General features: G+C 45.6%; 1 protein-coding gene across 1 annotated transcript in view; it reads right to left on the bottom strand.

Moving 5' to 3' along the window:
• The window catches only part of NELFA (negative elongation factor complex member A), a 1417687-nt gene that overhangs the window by 805797 nt on the left and 587153 nt on the right, over positions 1-24737 (bottom strand). The window lies entirely within an intron of this gene.

Below are 24737 nucleotides of genomic sequence, written 5' to 3'. Positions count from 1 at the left end.
AGTGTCCTGTGCAATTTTTCTCTCGAAGCTGGCCTTAGACGATTTTATGAATGCCCTTAGTTTTTTGCTAATACTGATCAGAGATGACTTCCCTTTTTGGGATTTTGCTCTATCATGTAGTAGCTTCCTCCTTCTATTGTATAGTTTGTTTATGGCTGTGGTCCACCAGACAGGACGTCTACCTTTGGAGGATTGGGTCTTGGTTTTATTTGGGATTGCATGATCCATGCATTCCTGAAGGTGTTCATAGAATGCATTTATAAAGGATTCTGCGGTCTGGGCTGTATTTTCCACATCCTTTCCATAGCTTTGCAGACCAAGCTTTGAAGGATTCCACCTCGGTTTTGAGGAGTGTGAAATTTGCTTTAGAGAAGTTTTTCACTGTGGTTTTTTGGGCGGGGGTGGGGTCGGGATGTGAATATCCAGTGAGATCAGTTTATGGTCTGATCTTACCACTGAGGGATACACTTCTGGTCTGGAGCATAGAGTCCCCATGTTGGTGATGATCAGGTCCAGTATGTTTTCCCCTCTTGTGGGAGTGGTAACAAGTTGTTCCATAGCATTTGAGTTTATGAATTCTAGGAACCTTTGGGCTAGGATGTTGGAGCTAGAGTAATGCTCCCAGTCTATGTTTGGGTAGTTGAAGTCGCCCAATATAATGGTGTTTGGAGAGACTTTCATATTTTCCAGTGTTCTCAGGAAGGCCGAGTGGGGTTCCTGGGTTTGGGAGGGTGGTCTGTAGCAGGCTATAAACTGGAAGGCAGTTTTACCCACTGTTAGTTGCACATGGATAGTCTCTGATGCTTCATGCTTTGCCACCAACCTGGAGGTGTGGGTATCTTTGATGAATATCGATACTCCCCCTTCCTTTTGTGGTTCGGTCCAAGTTTTGGGCCGAAAAGCATGGTATGAGGTATAACCTGGTAGTGCTGGGGTGCTCTCGGGAGCCCTGAACCAGGTTTCTGTTACTGCACAGATATCGATGTTCTCCATGCTAAGGAGAGTTTCAAGTGCATGCATCTTGAGGTTTAGACTTCTGGCATTGAGTAGCATTACTCTTAGTTTCTTATCCCTTGTGATACCTATGGAGGTGGGTTTGTCTTTTGAGTCTTGCCTAAAAAAGGCACTATGGGGTAGCAAGAGCCTTTGCCAATATCCGAAAGCCCAGGGGTGACAGGTGCAAGCCGTCCCTAGCGAAGCATCGTGGCTTGTCGAGCATATCATCCCAGGCTGACAGGCATTGGATCCCCTTTGAATGACACCAGTACTTAAGCCAATTGTTGAAATTGATCATCTTGTCTTCATATTGTGGCATCATTCTTGGCGAGGGTAAGATGCTACTCAAGGTCAGGGTCATACCGGCTTGGGCTACATGCTCAGAGAGCTCCTCTATGTTTCTTTTCATGTAGTCCAGGGAGGTATGTCTCAGGTCATTCACACCAGCATGGACAATGACTGAGTCATATTTGTACTTGCCTTGGAGTGACCTGAGTGCTTGTGCTATGTGGCGGATCCTAGTGCCAGACAGGCTGCTGACCGTGACATTCTCCTTGTTCAGCCTGGTGAGCGGGACGTCAGTGTGCCTGATGACAGAATCACCTATTACAAGTGTATCAGGTGTGTTGTTTAGCCTGAAGGGCTGTGACTGTTCGTCACACTGGCTTTGTGAGATATGTGTTGCACGTGTTTTGTTTTGGGGTAGCGGTTGCTTGGGTGTCTTCTTTGGAGGTCTCTGCTGCTTAGGCAGATCCTTATTTAGAGCCTCTGAGTATATTTTTGTGTGATTATGTGTTTGGTTTGCTGTCGTGGTAGGTCTATGTGAGACTGGAATTGTAGTGAGTGTGGTTTCCTTCTCCTCCTGACTGGTTATGCCAGTACTGAGTTGAGAGAGCTTAGCCTCCAGTTTGGCTATATGGTTGCATCTCTCACATGTGTTGGAATTTGTTGGGAGGAGGAGAGGGTTGTCTGTGTACATGAGGCAGTTGTAACATTGCCTCAAGATTCCCAGGTTCACCAGCTGGACCGGAGAGGAGATTGACAACTGACCTTTGGACATGCTAGAATAATATTGGGAATTCCTTTATAATTGAAAACAAGGGCCAATGGGGAGTGAGGGTGTAGTGCTTTTAATTTTTAGTGCTGACTTATATAATTGCTTTTGTGAGCAAGTGCCAGGTAACCTAAGTGCAATATGTTACAGGTAACAAATGCAAAAACGACAAACAGTAACTTTCTTTCAAGTGAGACAAGGAAATAAGTACAGCAAGCAATGCAGATATCACTAGGGATCCACAGAAGCACTGAGAAGCCACATTTTAGGTGGAATTAGCATTCCAGGGAAAAAACAAACAACAAGCATACAAACAAAGCTAGATTCAGCAGGCCTGGATCTAGTCTATGCTACAGCAAACACGGTGTACCAATTTCAGTAAGAAACAGTTCAAATATGCAAGCACTATAAACCTTTAACCAGAAATTCCCAGCTCAGAAGGGCAGAGTCCAGCCTCTCCTCCCACAAGAGTGCAGACCACGAACCTTCTTAATGTAAAATAACTGGCCTGAAGCCCAAGTGCATAAACCAGAACTAATACACTTTAGGAATAACAGACACTGAGCTCTCAATCAGCAGCTCCCAACTTAGGATGAAAGCTACCTGTCCTGCCACCACAGTGCATGCCACAAACCTTCCTAATGTAAAACAACTGGTCTGAAGTCCAAGTGCTTAATCCAAAATACTTAGAATGATAGCTACATTTTAATCAAGTTACTACCAAGCAGTAATAAATACAATTGAATACTTTAAAGAATACCTGGATTAGTGCTCAAGTTATACAAACAAAGCTAGATTCAGCAGGCCTGGATCTAGTCTATGCTACAGCAAACAAGGTGTACCAATTTCAGTAAGAAGCAGTTCAGATATGCATGCACTATAAGCCTTTAACCAGAAATTCCCAGCTCAGAAGGGCAGAGTCCAGCCTCTCCTCCCACAAGAGTGCAGACCACGAACCCTCAATGTAAAATAACTGGCCTGAAAGCCCAAGTGCTTAAACCAGAATTAATACACTTTTAGAATAACAGACACTGAGCCCTCAATCAGCAGTTCCCAACTTAGAAGGATGTAAGCTACCTGTTCTGCCACTACAGTGCAGACCACAAACCCTCTCAATGTAAAACAACTGGTCTGAAGCCCAAGTGTTGAAACTAAAAGGCTTAGAATGAGTTACACCAAGCAGTAGTAAATACAATTGAGTACTTTTAAGATGACGCAAAAGCAATCGTCCAAGTATGGATAAATCTGAATATTTCTCTGCCTGCAAAATGCAATGGCTGGAGCTAGGCACTTTGTGAATACCCTGGGCACAGTAGATAAGCCAAAGGGAAGTGCAGAGAACTGATAGTGCATGGAGCCTGCCATGAAACGTAGGTATTGTCTGCTGGATTCCCTTATTGGGATGTGTGGGTAAGCTTCTTTTAAGTCTAGGGTTGCCAGCCAGGCATCCTTGGCTAGCATAGGAAGAAGATGTTGAAGAGTTAGCATTTAAAATTTTGGAACCACCAGAAAGGTGTTAAGAATAGACAGGTCCAGGATAGGACGCCAGGAGTTTTCTATTCTGGGAACTAGGAACAGTCTTGAATAAAAACCTTGTCCCCCTTGTTCTGCTGGGACAGGTTCAGTAGCCCTGATACTGAGGAGAGAGAGCACTTGTTTTTGGGCCTCCGCCCACTGATTTGGGGGGAGGTCTGGTCATCCACTTGGGGTTGGTAATAAGTGGAAGTGGAATAGTACAGTTGTGTACAATTATCATAAATGTAGATGTTCGAGTGTATTCACTGTTGCAGTCATTACATTCGGGTAATCTGCTGGCAGGTTGCCCTCAGTCGGCCTAAATTCCAAAGTCTTGGGTCCTGCATCAGTTGCTGTCTCCTCTTCCATGATGTCAGGGGTATAAAAAGTACAGTTTTGTACCTACCATAAATGTAGATGTCCGATAGGAATGCATCTGCAGTCCTTACAAATGGGGTTGTCCTGTCGTCAGGCAGCCCTTCGGTCGGCCGGATTCCAAAGTCTGGGTCTGGCTTCGGCTGGTGTCGCACTTCACCCGACGTCATAGCTGCAGTTCTTCGGGTATAAAGGCATCAGCCAACGCCATTTTCCTCAGTTTTTCTTGCCCCAGATGCCAGGTGCCCTCTTGGATAGCTAAATTTGGATAAATGCCAATGTTTCCAAATAGTAGAGAGCAGACGCATAAAATAAGCATGTATGTACATATATACAAACAAATACACCATAATAGATCCCCCCCAAGCTAGCTGAAAGATGGCAAATACCCTAGGAGTACCACAGAGGGAAGGGTGGGTAATCCTGACTGCAGATGCATTCCTATCGGACATCTACATTTATGGTAGGTACAAAACTGTACTATGTCCTTCAAGGATGCATCTGCAGTCCTTACAAATGGGTAGAATACCATAGCCAAACTAGGGGAGGAGGAAAGAAGAGAGATTATGGTGTAGTTAGGATCCCTTGCAAAACAGCAGAGGCAAAACCTGCTCGGGATCTAGAGTATAAAGGCAAATTATAATGCTTGGCAAATGTATGCACGGAGGTCCAAGTAGCATCATCTATAATGTCCTTGGTAGCCACTCCTCGTAAGAAAGCTGTAGTAGTGGCTGTAGCCCTTGTGGAGTGAGGCCTAATGTTATCTGGAGTTTTCTTTCCATGGAAAGAGTAACAAAATCTAATGCAATTTCCTATCCATTTGGAGATTGTCTGTTTTGAAATTGCCTTTCCTTCCCTTCCTGTTGCATATGCTACCAGCAGCTGGTCAGTTTTTCTATTGCACTTGGTCCTGTCCAGGTAGTAGCGTAATTGTCTATGCACATCCAAGGTATGCAACAGTCTTTCTCCCCTGTTCTGTGGGTTGGGGAAGAATGTAGGTAGGTGAATAGCCTGGTTTAAAGACACTCTAGATACCACCTTAGGCATAAATGTAGGATTTGTTCTCATGGACACTCTGTCTTGATGGAAGATCAGGAAGGGTTGCACTGCCATTAAAGCCTGTAGTTCAGAGACCCTTCTTGCTGAGGTGATTGCCAGCAGGAAAGCAGTCTTCCAGGATAAGTATTGTAATTCTGCTGTTGCTGCTGGTTCGAAAGGAGGAAGTGTCAATTTTTCCAGCACAAAGTTCAAGTCCCATGCTGGCAATGGTGGTTTCCTAGGAGGTTTTACATTCTTAATTCCTCTCAGAAACTGCCTGAGCAGAGGATGCGAGAAGACAGGGGGATCCAAGCTGTATTCTGCCGAAATAGCTGATGCGTGTATCTTGATGGAGGAATAGGACAGGCCTGTATGGAAGAGCTCTGCCAAGTACTCCAGGATGTTGGCTATGTTTGCCAGTGACACATCTTTTCCCTTTGCAGTACTCCAAATGAGATATCTTTTCCATTTTGCTGCATAATTCTTTCTTGTTGAAGGTCTGCGAGCCTCAAGGATAATGTCTTTAACCCTTTGGGATAAATTTGGGTTGTTTGCTCTAATGTAATGTTCCAGGCAGTCAGCTGCAGAGTTTTCAGGTTTGGATGCAGGAAGTTGTAGTTGTTCTGTGTTAACAGCAATGGGATCAGGGGTAGTGTCCACATTTTTTCCCGAGACATGCTCCTCAGTAATGGGTACCAATGTTGTCTTGGCCAGTCTGGAGCTATCAGAATGATCCTTGGACGGTCTTCTTTGATCTTCAATAGCACCTTGTGCATCAAAGGAAGAGGTGGGAATGCATATGCTGTCAGATTTTTCCAACTGAAAGATAGGGAGTCCACCTTCCAAGCAAGTGGGTGGTACGTCCTTGTGCAGAATTTCTTGAGCTGGTGATTGAGTGGGGATGCAAATAAGTCTATTTGTGGTAGTCCCCATTTTCTTGTGATGGCTTTGAAGATGTCCGGGTGTAGCATCCATTCGTGGGCATCCGTGGTAGTTCTGCTTAATATGTCTGCTAGAATGTTTTCTTTTCCCGGTACAAAAATTGCTTGTAACTGAATGTTGTAGCTCAGAGCCACATTCCATAGGTCCAGTGCCATCCGGCATAGAGGGTATGAATGTGTGCCTCCCTGTTTGTTGATGTACCACATAACTGTGGTGTTGTCTGTCATCATCAACTGCCCTTCTTGGAGGAATGGTCTGAATGTCTGGATTGCCAGTTTTACTGCCAGCATTTCCTTTAGATTTATGTGCAGGTGCAACTGATCTTGAGTCCATAGGCCTTGTATGCACTTGTCCAGCATGTGGGCCCCCCAACCGAGGTCTGAGGCGTCCGTTGTGATGGTTTGGCTTGGTGGAATGCTGTAGAAGGGCAAACCTGTGTTTGATTGACAGGCCTGAGCCCACCATAGAAACTCTTGCTTCAGGCATGGTATTAGTGGAATTTTGGTTTCTAGGCTGTGTCTGTGTTGAGACCATAAATTCTTCAGGTACCACTGTAGCTTTCTCATATGCAGTCTGGCATGAGGGACCAGAATTATGCAGGATGCCATGAAGCCCAGGGCTTGCAGTACTTTTCTTGCTGTTAGATGATTCTGCTTTGTTAATGCCAAGAAGTAGAGAGGAAGTTGTTCTTGTTTTTCTACAGTTAGGAATGCCATCTGCTTTGATGTGTCCAGCTCTGCACCTAAAAAGGTTATTCTTTGGGATGGTATCAGCCTTGACTTTTTTATATTGACTGTATATCCCAGGGCTTGCAACAAGTAAATGACTCTTTGTAAGTCTTCTGTTAGCTTGTTTTTGTTGTCCGCTTGTATCAGGCAGTCGTCCAGGTATGGATAAATTTGGATTCCCTGAAGTCTGCAGTGAGCGATTACTGATGCCAGGCATTTCGTGAACACTCTGGGCGCAGTAGATAAGCCAAAGGGCAATGCTGAGAATTGATAATGCTCTGATCCTGCAAGAAATCTGAGGTATCTTCTGCAATTTGGTCGTATGGGGACGTGCAGGTATGCCTCCTTGAGATCTAGAGTTACCAGCCAAGACTCCTTGCCCAGCATGGGAAGAAGCTGCTGTAGGGTCAGCATTTTGAATTTTGGAACAATGAGAAATGTGTTTAAAGCGGACAGGTCGAGAATAGGCCTCCATTTCTTCTCCTTTCTTGGTACCAGGAAGAGTCTGGAGTAAAATCCCTTTCCTTGTTCCATAGATGGTACCTTTTCCACAGCTCTCATTCTTACTAATTGAGCTATTTGTTTCAGAGCTTCTGTCTTTTGATTTGGTGGTAGGTTTGGCATTCCTCTTTTTTCTGGTAGAGTATGGAAATGAAACCTGTAACCCTGGTCTATAGTTTGCAAAATCCACTTGTCCCTTGTGATGCAGTGCCAGTTTTTTGAAAATAAGGCTAGCTTTCCGCCTAAGGGTGCTGCTATCTGTTCCCTGGTAGGCGGTGCCAGAGCCAAGTCACTGTGATTGTCCTGTTGAAGTGGTAGTAGCTGCGTCTGTGCCTCGCTGGTTGTTGCCCTGCCACTGGCGTCCCCTGTAGGCACCCCTGGATTGATTTCTGCCTCTTGAACGCCTATTCCTGCCTCTCTGTGTTTTAGAGGAGTCTGGAAAGGACCAATTTTTGGAGGGCCAGTTCCTGCTAAACCTTGGAGGTTGGACCTGTAAGAAATCTTTCACTGTTTGTACAGATTTTGCCTTCTCTTCCATTTTCTTCAGTACCTGCTGAGCAGGAGAACCAAATAAATTGACCTTATCCATGGGAGCATCTAATAATTTTGATTTGATATGCTCCGGCAAGGCCTGTTCTTTCAACCATGCATGCCTTCTGATAACTGTGCCAGTCATGGCCGATCTAAAGGAAGCCTCCAGTGCATCATAGCCGCATTTTAAAGAATGGTTACCAACCTGCTGAATGTTATGCAACATTTCCAGAACATATTTCTTATCTAAAGATTCATCAGAGGACAGATTCTTAGTTAACTGATCAAGCATAAACTCCTGATATTGGATCATGTGAAACTGACAGTTCAAGGCCCTAGCTGACAGAGTAGCAGAGGTGTATACTTTTTTACCCCATCTCTCTAAGGACCTGGATTCCCTTTCAGAGGGGAGGGGATTTTTAACAGAGGTAGATGTTACTGCCTTAGGCCCCTGGGAGATAGTCTCGGGATCTGCAAAAGGAGCCTTGTATAAATGGTGATGTGTGTCCGGGACCCTGTAGAACCTGTCGGGCTTAGCAGGGGCTGGAGGTAAAGAATCAGGAGCAGTACAAGCATCATTAAATGCATCATCTACAACAGAAAGAACTGGAGGTATAGCTAAAGGCCTATGTTGTGGTAAATGCAAAAAGGTCCTAAGCCTTTTCCTGGAGTCTGAGTAATCTTGGCCCTGCCACTGAAATTGTTCCCTCATGGCATGTAAGGTTTCCCCAAAGGAAAATTCCTCAGGTGGAGAGGCAGAAGGAATCGACTCTTCAGCATCAGAGTCTTCGTAAGGAGAATAAGGAGCCTCTGGAGGGTCTGAATTGTCGGAATCATCAGAGGAATCATCCGTGGACACTGGCTCAGGGGGCTCTGCTCTAGGTCTCTTCTCTGGAGGTGGATGAGAGGCCCTGTCAGGATGAGGCTGGGATCCCCTTATTAAAGAGATGAGATCTTCTGCCAGAGAAAGCATTTGGGAACTGGAGCTGGGCCTGTGAGAGGGGGGCTTAACAGGCACAGACTTAGTAGTTTTGGCTGCTTTAGCCCTGGCAAAGGCCTTAATGGACATGGCTGCAGGCGGCCTAGCAGCTCCACGTGCAGGGGTTGATACATCCAAGGGAATAGTGTCCGATAATTCCTGAGAAACCACAACAGCAGGTTGGATTTCAGAGGCCGATTCTACCAGGCTAGAAGAGGCCTCGGTAGAAGGCATGGATTCGGCTGAAACAAGGACCGCTTGCTCAGTTTCGGCCGAAACCGAGACACTCGTGGTATGCTTAACCGCGGTTTCGGCCGAAACCGCGGACCGCGAGTGTCGGTCCTTTTCTTTGCGTTTTTTGGCAATTTGTGTAGTCGGAGGATCCGGCAGCATAATATACGCAAAATCAGAGCCGAAAAACTGCTCAGCAAACTCCGACCGACGTCTAAGCGTCCGTCGGTTAAAAGAAGCACAGGCTAGACAAGCTGCTACGTCGTGGTCTGGGCCTAAACAAGGTAAGCAGTAAGAGTGGAAATCTTTATGAGGTATTTGTTTCCCACAAGTTAAACAGTTATTCACTTTTTCTGACATCGGCTGAGGCAAGAAAGAGTCCCCAACGGGGTACTTAGCTTTTTAGAAGTCTTCGAAGTAGTATTCGGTAGTAGTAATCTCTGGATCTGACCGACCGGCACTTGCGAACAGCTTCTGCTTGGCCACGCGGCAAGAAAGACTGAGGAAAATGGCGTCGGCTGATGCCTTTATACCCGAAGAACTGCAGCTATGACTTCGGGTGAAGTGCGACACCAGCCGAAGCCAGACCCAGACTTTGGAATCTGGCCGACCGAAGGGCTGCCTGACGACAGGACAACCCCATTTGTAAGGACTGCAGATGCATCCTTGAAGGACATCAAGCAGCCAACGCCATTTTCTTTAGTTTTTCTTGCCCCATATGTCAGGTGCCCACAAAAAGGTAGCAAAAATACATAGATATAAACTATATATACATGCAACAATACAAACTTTACCTTCATCTACAAGCAAATACACCACATAGGTGTAGAAGACAGTGAAGGAAAGAGAAACTCCAGAATAAGAGGGGGATGGCAGGCGGGTAACCTGGACTACAACAGTGAATACACTCGAACATCTAAGTGTACACAACTGTACTATGTTCTTTATGTTTCACTGTTGCAGTCATTACATTTGGGTAGAATCCCAAAGCTATGGATGGGGGCTGGAGCTAAACAGCATTAGAGGTGGCTATAAGGCCCTGCAGAACTGCAGTGGCAAAGCCTGCCCTGGACTTAGAGTAGAGAGGCAAATGATAATGCTTTGTAAAAGTGTGAACAGAACTACAAGTAGCAGCCTCTAGAATGTCTTTGGTTGGTACTCCTCTGAGAAAGGCTGCTGATGTAGCTGCAGCTCTGGTGGAATGAGACCTAATTCCCTTGGGCACAGGTTTGCCATGGTGTAAGTAGCAGAAAAGTACAGTTGTGTACCTACCATAAATGTAGATGTTCGAGTGTATTCACTGTTGCAGTCATTACACTTGGGTTATCCTGCTGGCAGGCTACCCACAGTCGGCCTGAATTCCAAAGTCCTGGTCCGGCGTCAGTTGCTGTCGCCTCTTCCCTGACGTCAGTGCGCCAGGGGTATAAAAGATGCAGCACACGCCATTTTCTTCAGTTTTTCTTGCCCCAGATGTCAGGTGCCCCCAAAAGGGTAGGCTGTAAAAATTACGATCATAAAAAAGCATGCACATAACCTTCATCTACAAGCAAATACACCACATAGGTTGTATAGAACAGATAGGTACAGAGAAGTCCCAGCAAAGAAAAAAGGGGGATGGTGGGAGGGTAACCTGGACTGCAACAGTAAATACACTTGAACATCTACATTTATGGTAGGTACACAACTGTACTATGTTCATCGTGCTTCACTGTTGCAGTCATTACACTTGGGTTGAATCCCAAAGCTGAGGTTGGGCGGCTGGGCCTAAATAGAGTTTGGAGTGGCTATGAGGCCCTGCGAACTGCAGTGGCAAAGCCTGCTCTGGATTTAGAGTAGAGAGTTAAATTGTAGCATTTTGTAAAAGTGTGCACTGAAGTCCATGTTGCAGCCTCCAAAATATCCTTGGTTGGTACTCCTCTGAGGAAGGCTGCTGAAGTGGCTGCTGCTCTGGTAGAATGTGGCCTAATGCCCCTGGGCACTGATTTGCCATGTTGTGAATAGCAGAAACGAATGCAGTGGCCTATCCATTTTGAAATAGTCTGATTTGAAATGGCTTTTCCTTGGGAACCTGCAGCATATGCCACTAAGAGTGGCTCAGTCTTTCTGAAGGCTTTAGTCTTGTCCAAGTAAAAGCGTAGCTGTCTGTGAATGTCCAAAGTATGCAGAAGTCTTTCCCCCTTACTCTGTGGGTTTGGATAAAAGGTAGGCAAATTAATGGTTTGGTTAAGAGCCACGCTCGACACTACCTTAGGCATAAATGTCGGGTTTGTCCTTGGAGAAACCCTGTCCTGATGGAAAATAATAAAAGGTTCCACAGCCATTAGTGCCTGTAACTCTGAGACTCTTCTTGCTGAAGTTATTGCTAGGAGAAGAGCGGTTTTCCATGACAAATATTTTATCTCTGCTGTATTGGCAGGCTCAAAAGGAGGCAGTGTGAGTTTTTCCAAGACAAAATTGAGGTCCCATGTAGGCACTGGAGCTCTCCTTGGAGGTCTTATGTTTTTAGCCCCTCTGAGAAACTGTCTTAGCATTGGATGAGAAAAAATAGGTGGTTCCGTATTGTAGTGAGCTGAAATGGCAGAGGCATGGATCTTAATTGATGAGAAGGATAGATCTTTGTCCAGCATCTCAGTTAGGTATTGCAAAATCTGAGGTATATGTGGTTCAAGCGAGTCAATTCCCTGCGCTTGGTTCCAAGCACAGAATCTCTTCCATTTGTCTGCATAAGATTTTCTGGTGCTGGGCCTCCTGGCCTCCAAAATAACATCCATAACTGCTTTAGAGAGAGGTGTGTTCTGAATGATTACATTATCTGCCATGCAGACAGATTTAGGATTCTGAGTTGGCTGTGCAGGATCCGATTGTTCTGTTCGGTCAGCAAATGAGGTATTAGAGGCAATGTCCAGGCTGGGCCTGGAGACAAGCTCTTTAAGACTGGGTACCAGTGCTGGCATGGCCAGTCTGGGGCAATCAGTATCACGTTTGGCTTCTCTTGTCTGACCTTTAGGAGTACCTTGGAGAGGAGAGTCAGAGGAGGGAAGGCATATACTGTAAGGGCTTTCCAGCTGAATGAGAGGGCATCCACTTTCCATGCTTGCTTGTGATGAGTCCGAGTGCAGAATCTTTGTAGCTGGCAGTTGTGAGAGGAAGTGAATAGATCTATGTCTGGGCATCCCCATTTCCGTTTTATCATGTTGAAGATTTGTGGGTCCAGTTTCCACTCGTGAGGATCCATGAGGTTTCTGCTTAGTTCGTCTGCCAAAGTATTTGTCTTTCCTGGCAGGCATTGTGCTTGCAGATGTACTTGATAAGTCAATGCTGTGTTCCACAATGTCATGGCTTGCCTGCAGAGGGGGTAGGAATGTGTGCCCCCTTGCTTGTTTATGTACCACATGACTGTAGTATTGTCCGTCTTTATCAGCAGTTGTCCTGGATGAAGTAGGTCCTTGAAGATTGTCAGGGCATTTTGTACAGCTAGCATCTCTTTTTGATTGATATAAAGATGCATTTGGTTTGTGGGCCATGTGCCATGAATACATTTTCCTGCCATGTGCGCCCCCCAGGCATAATCTGATGCATCTGTTGTTAGAGTTTGCCTGGCAGTGGGTAAGGCGAATGACTGTCCCTTGTTGTGGTGACAGGCCTGTGCCCACCATAGAAATTCCTGTTGCAGGCAGGGAATGAGAGTAATCACTGTTTCCAGGCTGTGGCAATGTTGAGTCCAAACACTTTTTAGATATCATTGTAGTTTCCTCATATGCAGTCTTGCATATGGAATTAGTAGAATGCATGATGCCATTGTAGCCCAGAGCCTGCAGAATTTTTCTTGCAGATAACTGCAGAAGGCCTCTAAGGAATCAAAACCACATTGTAAAGTATGCTTTCCAACTTGTTCTGCTGCATGCAAAAAATCCTGCAATTCTTTGTTTTCTGCACATTCAGAAATCATCATCATTTTCTGTTTCAGCAATCCCATAACGTTGTTGATACTTGAGCATATGAAACTGGCAGTTTAAGGCCCTGATTGCCACGGTTGCAGATGTATAAACCTTCTTTCCCCATCTATCCAGTGCCCTTGAATCTCTGTCAGAGGGGGTAGGATTTTTTGCTGTTGAGGCCTTAACCCCCTTTGGACCCTGTGAAATAGTTTCAGGGTCAGCAGCAGGGTTTCTAAATAAAAAAATTGTGTGAGTCAGTGACCCTGTAATTTATCTGTCTGGCTTGCTGGGAGCCGGAGGTAAGAAGTCTGGAGTCAAGCTTGACTCTGAAAACACATCATCCACAATGTCTAAAACAGGAGGTATGGCTAAAGGCCTATGCTGAGGGAGAAGAAGGAAATCCCTGAGCCTCTTTTTTGATTCTGAGAAATCTTGACTCTCCCAGTGAAAATGCTCCCTCAAAGTATGCAAGATTTCTCCAAATTAATAATCCTTAGGAGGTGAGGCAGATGGGATAGATTCCTCTGCATCAGAATCCTCATAGGGAGGTATAGATAATTCCTGATCAGAAGAGGAATCGGAAGAAATAGAAACCTGATCTGAAGATTCATAATCAGTATCTTGCCTAGGCCTCTTATCAGGAGGCGTTTGGGAATACCTGATCAAGGTAATTAGTTCTTCATCCATTTTGATTATCTGTTTTTGGGCATAGAGGCCTGTGCACGTGGCTCATGCGTCAGTTTTTTAGCTTTAGAAGTTGCTTTTGTCTTTGATTTTGAAGCTGGCGTTGGTTTTATATAAAAATGTTGAGGCCTGAATACACCCTCAGAAGTCCGTGCCTGCTCAGCGGCTCCGGACCCATCCGAGGTAGAGACATCCGTGGGTACAATACTTTGAGAATCTCACTGCATGCTAGACTCCACCTGGGTCTTGGTAGGGGCCTGCAACTCGAAAGTAGTGGGTATCAGGGGCTGCGAAAGTGCCTCACTGAGTACCGGCGAACAGGCAACTGGCTTAGGAGAAGCTTTGTCATCAGTTTTGGACCTCGACGGTCTGTCTCTGTCCTTTTCTTTGCGTTTGTTGTGTACTCCAGCAGTTGGATTGCTATCCGATGACATTTCAGGGTAGTTAAATCTGTTTCCAAAATATTTTGAGGCAAAAATATACCAACGCTTAATAGTGCGTTGGTTGAATCTAGCCCAAAACCGACAGCCAAACACATTGTGATTAGGGCCTAGGCAAGGAATACAGTATAAATAAAAATCCTTATGGAGGTATTTGCTTCCCACAAGTAATACAATTATTAACTTTTTCTGTCATCGGTATGGAGCAAGAAAAAAGTTTCCCCGACGGGGTACTTTGCTTTAGTGAAGACTTCGGTTCTGAAACTTGAACACGAAAATTTCAGGAGTTGGCCGACCAGCACTTGCGAACTGCTTCTGCTTCGGGCACCGCACGGCAAGAAAGACTAAAGAAAATGGTGTCGGCTGCTTGTTTTATACCCCTGACGACCTGACATCATGTAAGAGGAGACAGCAACCGACGCAGGACCCAAGACTTTGGAATTCAGGCCGACTGAGGGCAACCTGCCAGCAGATTAACCAAATGTAATGACTGCAACAGTGAAACACGAAGAACATCTGTATCTTTGGGAGACTATGTTTAAAACCCATTTGTCCCAGTTTTTTGCATGCAGGACTAGATTTCCTCCTAAGGGAGCAAGTAGTTGAGCAGGGCTTGGAAGAGTTAAGGATAAGTCATTTTCCATAGGGGGTGGCTTACTACTCCCTGCTTTGGAAGTGGGAGCCTGCCCACTGCTTAGATCTGTGCATAGCCTGAGACTGAAGTCTTGGTGGTCTGCTGCTCCTGGGTTTGGACTGAAGGCCTAGAAGGGACTGGAAAAGACCAGTTCTTTGAAGGCCAATGCCTACTGAATCTAGGAGGTTTTACTTGTAATAAATCTTTAACGGTTTGCATAGATTTAGCTTTTTCCGCCATCTTTTTGAGGACTTCTGCTTTGTTGCCAAAAAGGCATTCTTGGTTTAAAGGTGCATCCAGTAATTTAGCTTTAACGTGATAAGGCAAGTTTTGCTCCTTAAGCCAAGCATGCCTTCTAAGTAGAGACCCTGTGACAGCAGCCCTGCAAGATGCTTCTAAAGCATCAAAACCACATTGCAAAGTATGTTTACCAACTTGTTCGGCAGAATGCATTAACTCTTGCAACTCTTTTGTGTTCAGCAGTGCAGGAATCAACATCACTTTCTGTTTTAGTAACCCCATAATATGCTGCTGATACTTTAACATATGAAAGTGGCAATTTAAAGCCCTAATGGCCAAAGTAGCAGAGGTGTTTACCTTCTTACTCCATCTGTCTAACGCTCTAGAGTCCCTATCAGAAGGGGTAGGATTTTTGGCAGTAGTAGTCTTAATGTCTTTTGGTCCTTGGGAAATGGTCTCTGGATCCGCACTGGGATTCTTGAAGAGGAATTTGAGAGAGTCAGGTACTCTGTAGTACCTGTCAGGTTTCCTGGGAGCTGGAGGAAAGGTGTCTGGGGTAAGGCTGGATTCCAAGAAAACATCATCTACAATCTCCAGAACAAGAGGGATAGCTAGAGGCCTGTGTTGAGGCAGGAGTAAAAATTCCCTAAGTCTCTTTTTGGACTCAGAATAGTCCTGGCTTTCCCAGTGGAAATGCTCCCTAACAGTATTCAAGGTTTCACCAAAAGAAAAATCTTCTGGAGGGAAAGCAGAGGGAATGGAATCCTCTGCATCAGAATCCTCATAAGTAGATAAAGGTAAATCCTGGTAGTCAGAATGAACAGAGATATCAGATTCCTGATCAGAAGAATCAGAAAGAAAATCAGTTCTAGGTCTCTTAGAGGGGGAAGGCTGGCTTCCCCTAATTAAGGTAATAAGGTCTTCAGCCATTCTAATCACTTGTTTTTGAGGCATATGGGCCTGAGCATTCGGTTTGGTCATCAGTTTTCTAAGATTAGTGCAAGCTTTAGGCCTGAGGAATTCAGTATTTCTAGCTGGAAACGAAGTTGTTGATTTAATATGAAAGTCAATAGGCCTGAATACACCCTCAGAAGCCGGTACTTGTACAGCTGCTCCGGACCCATCCAAGGTAGAGATATCCACAGGTTCCATAGTCGAAGAAGCATCTCGCGGCATACCGGACTGTGAATGGGTCTCAGTAGAGGCCTGTGAAACTGTAGTAGCGAGTATCAGAGGTTGCGAAAGCACCTCACTAAGTACCGTCGGACTGGCAACTAGCTTAACGGAAGCGTCGTCGGCAGTTTTGGACCTATGCGGTCTGTCACTGTTTTTAGCCTTACTTTTTTTGGAAGATTGGCAGTCGGATGGCTTAACGAAGGCATTTCAGAGTACGGAGATCGAGAACGAAAGTATTTAGCTACAAAAATAGCCCGCCGATGAATAGTTCAGGCATTGAACAAGGCACAAAACCGACAGCGAGGGGCATCGTGGTCTGGGCCTAAACAGGTGACGCAGTAAGAATGAAAATCTCTATGAGGCATTTGCTTCCCACAGGCAAGACAACTGTCAATTTTTTTGGACATCGCTTAGGACAAGAAAAAAGGTTCCCCAATGGGGTACTTATCTTTTTGAAGACTTCAGGTCTGAAATTCGAAAATGAAAATTTCAGGAGTTTGCCGATCGGCACTTGCAAACTGCTTCTGCTTCGGGCACCGCACGATAAAAAAGACTGATGTAATGGCGTCGGCTGCATGTTTTATACCCTTCACGTCATGGAAGAAGCGTCAGCATCAGACGCAGAAATGCAAAGACTCTGGTATTCAGGCCGACTGAGGGCTACCTGCAGGCAGATAACCCAAATGTGATGACTGCAACAGTGAAACACGAAGTACATCTTGGTAGTCACAGACTACCAGGTTTTCCCTGAAAGGCTGTTTAGAGGGAGGGGTGGCAGAGGCAGGCCTGAGTGGGGCCTGTTTCCTGTGTTCATTTCTGGGCTTTGTCTGAGGCCTCTTACCAGAAGTTCTCACAAATTAAGTTTTTGCTGGGTAATTCATCTGAATATGAGGTACTGAAGAGGCAAAGATATGTCTCAGTTCCTTCCCTTTGGTTTGGAGGGCTTAGAAGAGATCAGCAGCTGCTGTGCCAAACAGACAATTGTTGTCAAGAGGCGCATTCAGGAGTTTGGATCTGATGTCATCAGGGAGAGGATGCAGTGTCAGCCATAAGTACCTCCTGATGACAGAACCTGAGACAGTAGTTCTAGAAGAGGCTTCTACACCATCATAGCAGCACTTAATAGAATGTTTTGTGACCTGGGTGCAAGAACTCAGGAGGGAAGAGATCTTCACCTTAGCAGGGGAATTAGGTTGTTCTCCCAATTGTTTTGTTATATCTGCCATTAGAGCCAGGGTATATTTAGCCATGTGTTCCTGACAGCTCATGGCTCGTACTGCCAGGGTGGCAGAAATGTCTACCTTCTTTCCCAGAGGGCAGACAAGAAGTAGAGGGGAGTAATTTGGAAGTTTTGTTCATGGTCACAGAAGTAACTGCAGGATCTGCAGAAGGTGCCTTGTAGAGAAAGGTTGCTGCCTCAGGCACCTTATAGAATCTGTCTGGACGCTTGGGGGCCAGGGACTGTTAATCAAGCTTTGCAGAAGCAGATAGGAATGTATCCAGAAATGCAGGGTGCATGGGAGGCACTGTAGAAGGGTTAGGAGACTCCAATTGAAGTAATTCATATCATCTTTTTTCGAGTCTCAGTGACTTGGCTGTTATCCCATTTAAAGAAATCTTGCATCTTAGTGATGGTCTCACCAAACTGCAAACGTAAAAAGTCCACAAACAAGCGAAGAAAAGGCTCCGAGCCAAAAAAAAAGACCTGCACCCAAAAATGACCTTAACGCGAATTTATTAACGTAAAAAGAGACAGCGTTTTCGCTACTCTAACAAGGTAGCTTCTTCAGAGGTTGTAAAAAGCGCGAGATCAGCGCTCTTTTGTACTCCACACAATCAATCAATTACAATACTTCCTACACATGTTTTTTTATATACATATATAGGTAAATCATTTGCTGCATTGAATAGCCATTTAATACAATATAATGACCAAGAACATCACAATCAATACACAGAACGCCACTCATTACCAACAATTAAGTAAAAAGAACCAAATATACAACTAAGCCTACAATAAGGCACTTATAAACTCTAGTTTAAAAATTATTGTACACATTGTACAGTACTTGTGAGAGGAAGTATATGCATATTCAAAGGGTGGCTAAGTTTTACTCACCCCAGGTTTAAAACTATATGTTTGATTATCTTCCCCCACATGAAAAAATGTATACACAACAACTATAGAAACACATATAACATCCCGATGGGAAAAATAAAATTACAAAAAATTTTTAATACTCAATTCTAGTAAGCTAGTTGATTAAAGACATTCTGCTCACCCAATTTTAAACCAGAAAATCAACAGAAAATAAATATGTTTAAGAAATGTGAAAAGAATAAAAATATAAAAATCTCTAAGATTACTTGAGCTAAAAATCATTAGCAGGCAAATAACATTTAGTCTCACCAAACTGCGGTGGTGGTGCTGCGGTAGCGTTGTCGCCTCAGAGTAAGACGTCCTGTTCGATTCTCAGCTAAAGCGTCTTCTGTGTGGAGACATACGTGAATGGGCGCACCTTCGTTGAAGGTTGTGCATCAGGGTTGGCAACTCGGCACGTAAAAATCTACTGCCAATCATTAGCGGACCGGAGTTCTGCTGTGGCGACCCCTAACCGGGAAAAGCCGAAAGACACAACAAGTGATGGTCTCACCAAAGGTGAGATCCTCACCTGGGGAATCAATGCCACTGGACTCCTCCTCTGGGGAGGCATAACCCAGGGGAGAAGCCATTTGTGAGGAGTAGGTGAGGGATTCATCCTCCTCCTCTGATGAATCCTCTTCCACTGATAGGTCGTCAGGGATCGCTCCCTGGGGGGTAGAGGCCGTACGGGCCTGAGTAAGGGTGGGGTCCTGATGTAAGGCTAGGAAAGTGTTGAGCAGGCCTTGGGTAAAAGCTCACAATCCGGAGATGGTCGGAGAAGACAGAGGTTGGGAAATATGCTTAGTTGTCTGTTTTCTCTTCCTATGAGTTTCTGGGGGAGAAGGTTGTAAAATATGGAGGAGGATAGGAGGGGCTGACGCCAGCCTGTACTCCACGACGTGTGATTCTGTGTCTTTGTGTAATACAATTTGACAACCCCCCATACGGACCCTTGGAAATAGTAAACCTAGGTTCTCCCTCCGCGACCGACTTGGACGCCTAAGTTTGGGTCCGGGACATGAGCTCGGGTAATGGAATAGTTTCCTCTGGGCCTTCCGCCGAAGTAAGCTCAGAGGACTCTGGGTCTTCATTGGCCTCAAGAGGTATGGCTGGAGTGCAGGGTGCAGCAGTCGGTTCAGGCCTGCTCTTTTTGGCCTTCTTGACCGGGGGCTCTTCCGAGGGTCCCAACGTCAGATTCATACGTGTGGTTAAGCGTTTAAGGCTTTGGTTCTCAAGGTACAAATTCAAAGTTGCTAGACGGCTTCTAAAGGTTTTGAGGGACAAAGGCCTGACAATTACTACACGCGGTATGATTGTGTTCTTGGCCTTGACAGAATAGGCAGAGCTCATGCGAACCCTTATGTGGAATTTGCCTTTCACATCTACTCTTGCCCTACCTACCTGACATGAAGCTTAAGTAGTAGCAAGTAAAGATTAGAAAAGTCCTATGGTGTACTTATCTGGAATGGAATGTAGAAAGATGCTTCTTTCAATAAAGTGACGACTGGAGCTGGTAGTCACACAGGCAGCAGAAAAGTTCTGAGGTAGATGCGTACTGACGTCCGCTTTATACCAGACGTCCATTTACAAATGACGTCAAAGAGGCGCAGGATGTCTCGCTCACCCTAGCAGTAGTATTTAACTTTTGTATAATGGCTGGACATTCAAGAGTTCATCAGAGCAAAATCCCTGATGTCATGAATATAGCAGTACATGAATAGAAGGACATCAGGAATGATGACATCCAGGGGAGGAAAATGTCACGAAGGGGGATAGGAGTGGGAGCAGAAATACTGCAACATGGAAAAGAAGGACATCTATGGTTATGGTAAGATTTTACACAACTAATCTATATCCTTCTATTCTCATGTTGCAGTACTCTCACTTGTGGGAGAGTACGACAGCTCAAGCAGAAGAAAGGGTGGAGGAAGAGGTACCAGTCTCCAGGAAACCAGGAAGGCTGGCTCTTGCAAATCCAGCTTTGGCTCTGGAGATGTTGTCCAAGTTGTAATGCTTGGTGAAAGTATGCACAGAGGACCATGGGGCTGCCTCTAGAATGGCAGCTGTATCCAGGCCCTTGAGGAAAGCCCCAGAAGAGGCCACTGCTCTAGTAGAATGCACTTTTACAGAGTGGGGTAAGTCTTTACCATGGAAAGAGTAAAAGAAGATAATAGTCTTGCATATCCAGGAGGATATAGTCTGTTTGAATGCAGCTTTACCCAGGGTCCTTTGATGGAAAGATACAAAGAGCTGATTGGACCTTCTAATGTTCTTAGTCCTGTCCAAATAAAATCTTAGTTGCCTGTGAACATCAAGGGAGAGTAGCACTCTCTCACTGTCATACTGTGGAGAAGGGAAAAAGGTGGGTAAGTGAATAGACTGGTTGAAGGACAGTTCATTGACTACTTCGGGCATGAAGGAGGGATTGGTACAGAGAGTTACCCTGTATTTGTGGAAGACAGTGTAGGGTGGAGAGGCCATAAGTTTTTGCAATTCAGAGACTCTCCTAGCTGAAGTAAGAGCTACTAATCCGACTGTCTTCCAGTACACATCTGTAAAGAAGCAGAGGTTGCTGGTTCAAATGGGGCACTGTTACGTTTTTTCCAGTACATAGTGTTCAAGTCCCAAGGAGGGGGGATTGGTTTTCTAGGTAGTCTGATATGGAGGACCCCCTTCAGGAAAAGGTTGACTTCCAACCTGGAAAGTATGGGTGGGTCCATAGGTAAGCAAGCTGAAATGGCAGATAAGTGGACTTTCAATGTAAAATATGAAAGTTCTGATTTTAGAAGCTCACATGCATAGGTTAAGACTAGAGGGACATCTGCTTTGAAAGGATCTAGCTGCCTTTGAAGTCACAAAGTGGAGAGCCTTTTCCATACTGAAACATAGGGTTTCCTGGGCCCTTGCAGGATAGAAAGCATGTCCTCTGAATAAAGGTGTCGGAAAGGGATCAGGAGTTTATCACCCACAGGGTTAGGCTGAGTGTTTTCAGGTGTGGGTGAATGAGGGATCCCTTCCGTTGTGTGAGTAGGTCCACCTTGTGAGGCAGCTTGTGGTGACTGCCCTTGGCAAGAGATGGAAGAAGGGGGAACCAATTCTGCCTTGGCTAATAGAGGGTCACCAGCAAGATTTTTGGCTTGTACTTCTGGATTTTTAGCAGGGCCTTCTGAATGAGGGGGGAAGAAGGGAAAGGCATAAAGGAAGAAGAAACTGAAAAGGTATCTAGACTCCAAGCTAGTGGGTAAGGGATTCTGGAGCAAAAAAGCTGAAGTCTGTTCTGATTTGTCGGGTGCCCCATCAGCGGACAATATCCAAGTACACATCTCTATGTAACATCCACTAGTGATGTTGAGAGAAAGATCTGCTGAGGGCATCTGCCTGGTGGTTGTCTTGAGAGGGCATGTACACCGCCTGCAGTGTGACATTGCACTGGGTGGCCAACTCCCATGCTTGTGTTGCTAGTCTGCACAGTAAATAGGATCTGGTCCCCCCACTTGTTGATTTACCATAACACAGTTATGTTGTCTGTGAAGATTTGGAGGGGGCCTGCCTCTAACAGAGGGAGGGAGGGAGGGAGGAAGGAAGGTCTTTAGAGCTAGAAGGAGAGCAGTCATTTCCCTCACATTGATATGTGTTCTCTAGAAGGAGGGCTCCCACTGAGCCAGAACCTTGAGACCATTCATAGTGGCCCCCACCCTAGGTCCAAGGCATCTCTGTGCATGAATTGTACTGGTTTGGTGGGTTGGGGAGGGAAGCTTGGATTATGGTTTATTTGATGGATCCACCACCTGAACTCTGTCTTTAGGCAGGGTAGGAAGGGGACCTGGAATTCCAAGGGGGTGACTGTGTTGGGAGCAGACATTTTTCAAGTACCACTGGAACTTCCTCGTGTGCACCCTGGCCAGGGGCAACACAGGAAGGTTAGCTGCCACGAGACCTAAAAGACGGAGGAATTACCTGGCTGAAATGTGGGTGATGAGAAGTAACTCCTGGAAGAAACTGCTTAGGGAAGAGACTTTGTCTTGATGAAGGAAAGCCTTCATCAGGTCTGTCCGTATTCCTCAGTACAAGAAAGTTTGGACTTGGCCTGGAGTGAGAGGATTTTGACAGATTGAGAGTAAACCCCAGACTCTGGAGAAGGGACATAGTGAATTTTAAGTGAATCCTGAGAGTACTTGCCTCTTCCACTAGAATTCAGGTAAGGGTAAATATGAATGCCTTTCGTTCTGCAAGACACTACTGCTGGGGCGAGACACTTTATAAAGACCCTTGGTACAGTAGATAAACCAAATGGCAAGGCAGTAAACTGAAAGTGTGATGATGGCTCATCAAAGCGTAAAAAAACTCCTGTTGTCTGGGTGGATGGGGATATGGAGGTATGCTTCCTTCAGGTCCGAAGTGGCAGTACTGGAAGAAGGGTTTGAATGGATAGCATGTGGAATACAGGAACCTGCAGGAAGGGGTTTGACAGGTCTAGGATGGGCCTCCAAGGGCCATCCTTTTTGGGGACCAGAAAAGCCTGAAGTAGAACCCCCGCCCTTCTTAGTCTGTGGGAACCCTTTCTATGGTCCTCTATGAAAGCAGATCTAGGATGATCCGCGTATTAGTTGGAGATGTTTTTTGGGAGAGAAGGGTATGCCTTGTGGTAGGAGTTTTTCCTGCCAGGTTATAACGTATCCTTTTTCCACTATTGATAAGACCTAGCAGTCTGAAGTGATCTCTTGCCAAATGGGTAGACAGTGAGAGAGGCGGGTGGAGAGGGGAAGATGGTTTAGGCAATCATGCATTGTTGGGTCTATCTGGAAAAGGCTGCCTGGGGGTAGACTGTGAAGAAGCAGTCCTGGGGGATGCTGTTTTTCTAGACCTTTCCTGCATTTTGAGGAGGAGGAAGAAGAGGCAGGAGCCCTCCGGACAAATGAGAGTTTAGCAGAGTAGTTTCTATAGAACTTTGGAACTGGTGAGAACAATAAATGTTTGAAGGTCCTGGAGTTCCTTGTTTTTTTCCTGTAGGTTTTTGAATAGTTCTGCGGACTGTCTGGCAAACAGGAATTTGCTGTCTAGGGGTGCACCCAGGACTTTGTTTTTAAAATCATCAGGGAGTGGTTGTAATCTGAGCCAGGAATATCTGCGCAGTACAGAGGCTGAGGCAGATGATCTGACTGAAGCCTCAACAGCATCATAGCTGCATTTTATAAAATGTTTAGCAACTTGTGCTGCTAAGGAGAGCTTAGCTACCACCTGTGATTTAGTAGGTAAATCAGGCAAGGAAGAAAGTTGCCTGGGAGACCAAGTCTAAGGCATATTTAACCATGCGAGTCTGATAATTTGCGGCTGTAAAGGTCAGGGTGGAAGTATCATCAGACTTTTTCCCCAATCTGTCCATGACTTTACTGTTCTTATCGGATGGCAGAAAAGATGAGGAAGGGATTTGCCTGGATTGTCTACCTGGAGCCAGTGCAATGACAGCTGGGTCTGCCATGGGTGGTTTAATGAGGCACTTGTGGTCATCAGGGACTTTGTAAAACCTATCTGGTCTTTAGCAGCTGGAGGCTGTGATGCAGGGTCTTGGAGGATGAAAAAATGCATCCAGGTAATCTGGAATTACAGGGGGAATAGCAGAGGGAGAGGGGGGCACCATCTGTAGGAGTTCAAAATCTCTTTTGCACCTCAGTCATCCGAGTGGCATCCCACTTAAAGTACTCCTTCATTTTGTAGAAAGTTTCCCCAAAGGTGATATCTTCAGATGGGTAGTCTCCTTCCAAGAAGTCCTCATCTGGGGAGCAGTACACCAGGGGAGAAGTTATTTGGGAGGTGTATGTAAGAGATTCACCTGAGGAGGACTCTTCCTCCTGAATGTGAGCAGGTGAAATGGAGGTAACTGAAGCTGGCCTAGGGCTGAGGGTAGGCAAGGCCACAGCAAGTGAAGCGAAGTGAGCAAGTAAAGTGAGGGCCATAAAGACCTGAGCCAAGGACTGGGAAAACGTGTGCCAGTCTGGCTGTGCTTCAGTGGTGGAAAATAGGTGTTTTGTTTTGCATTTCCTTTTTAGGGGAGTAGTCTTTGCGACTGTTTTTGAAGGAGAATGCCCAGGATCAGGCATCAGGCCCATAGTAGTGGAGCCTAGTTCTGTCACCATAAGCAGCCATGCAGAGAAGCCCGGCTCCCCATCGACATCAGCCGGAGCCAACGTCACTGTAACCTCCATGGATGTGCCTGCTGGAGATTCAAGGGTGGCTTCCATCAAGGTACCTGCCGAAGTTGCCAGTTAATCTGGACATCCCTCAGCCCCTAGACTAGTAGCTGGCAGGATGTCCGACATCAGAGGGGCAGAAGCAGTGGGCCTTGAAAAGTACAGTTGTGTACACCTACCATAAATGTAGATGTTCGAGTGTCTTCACTGTTGCAGTCATAACTGTAGGGTGCTCCTGCCGGCTGGCAGCCCGAGGTCGGCCAGAATCCCAAAGTCTGGGTCCGGCGTCGGCTGTACAAGCTAGTACCCTGACGTCAGTACGCATTGGTACATAGCCCTCAGCCGACGCCATCTTCTCCAGCCTTTCTTGCCCTAGATGTCAGAAGTCCCCAACAAAACAAAAA

Source organism: Protopterus annectens, chromosome 2.part1, assembly GCF_019279795.1.
Source record: "Protopterus annectens isolate FY-2018-M chromosome 2.part1, PAN1.0, whole genome shotgun sequence".
NCBI classification, from domain to species: domain Eukaryota; kingdom Metazoa; phylum Chordata; order Ceratodontiformes; family Protopteridae; genus Protopterus; species Protopterus annectens.
The sequence above is the reverse complement of the archived record's forward strand: the minus strand, read 5'-3'. Positions and strand labels throughout refer to the sequence as shown.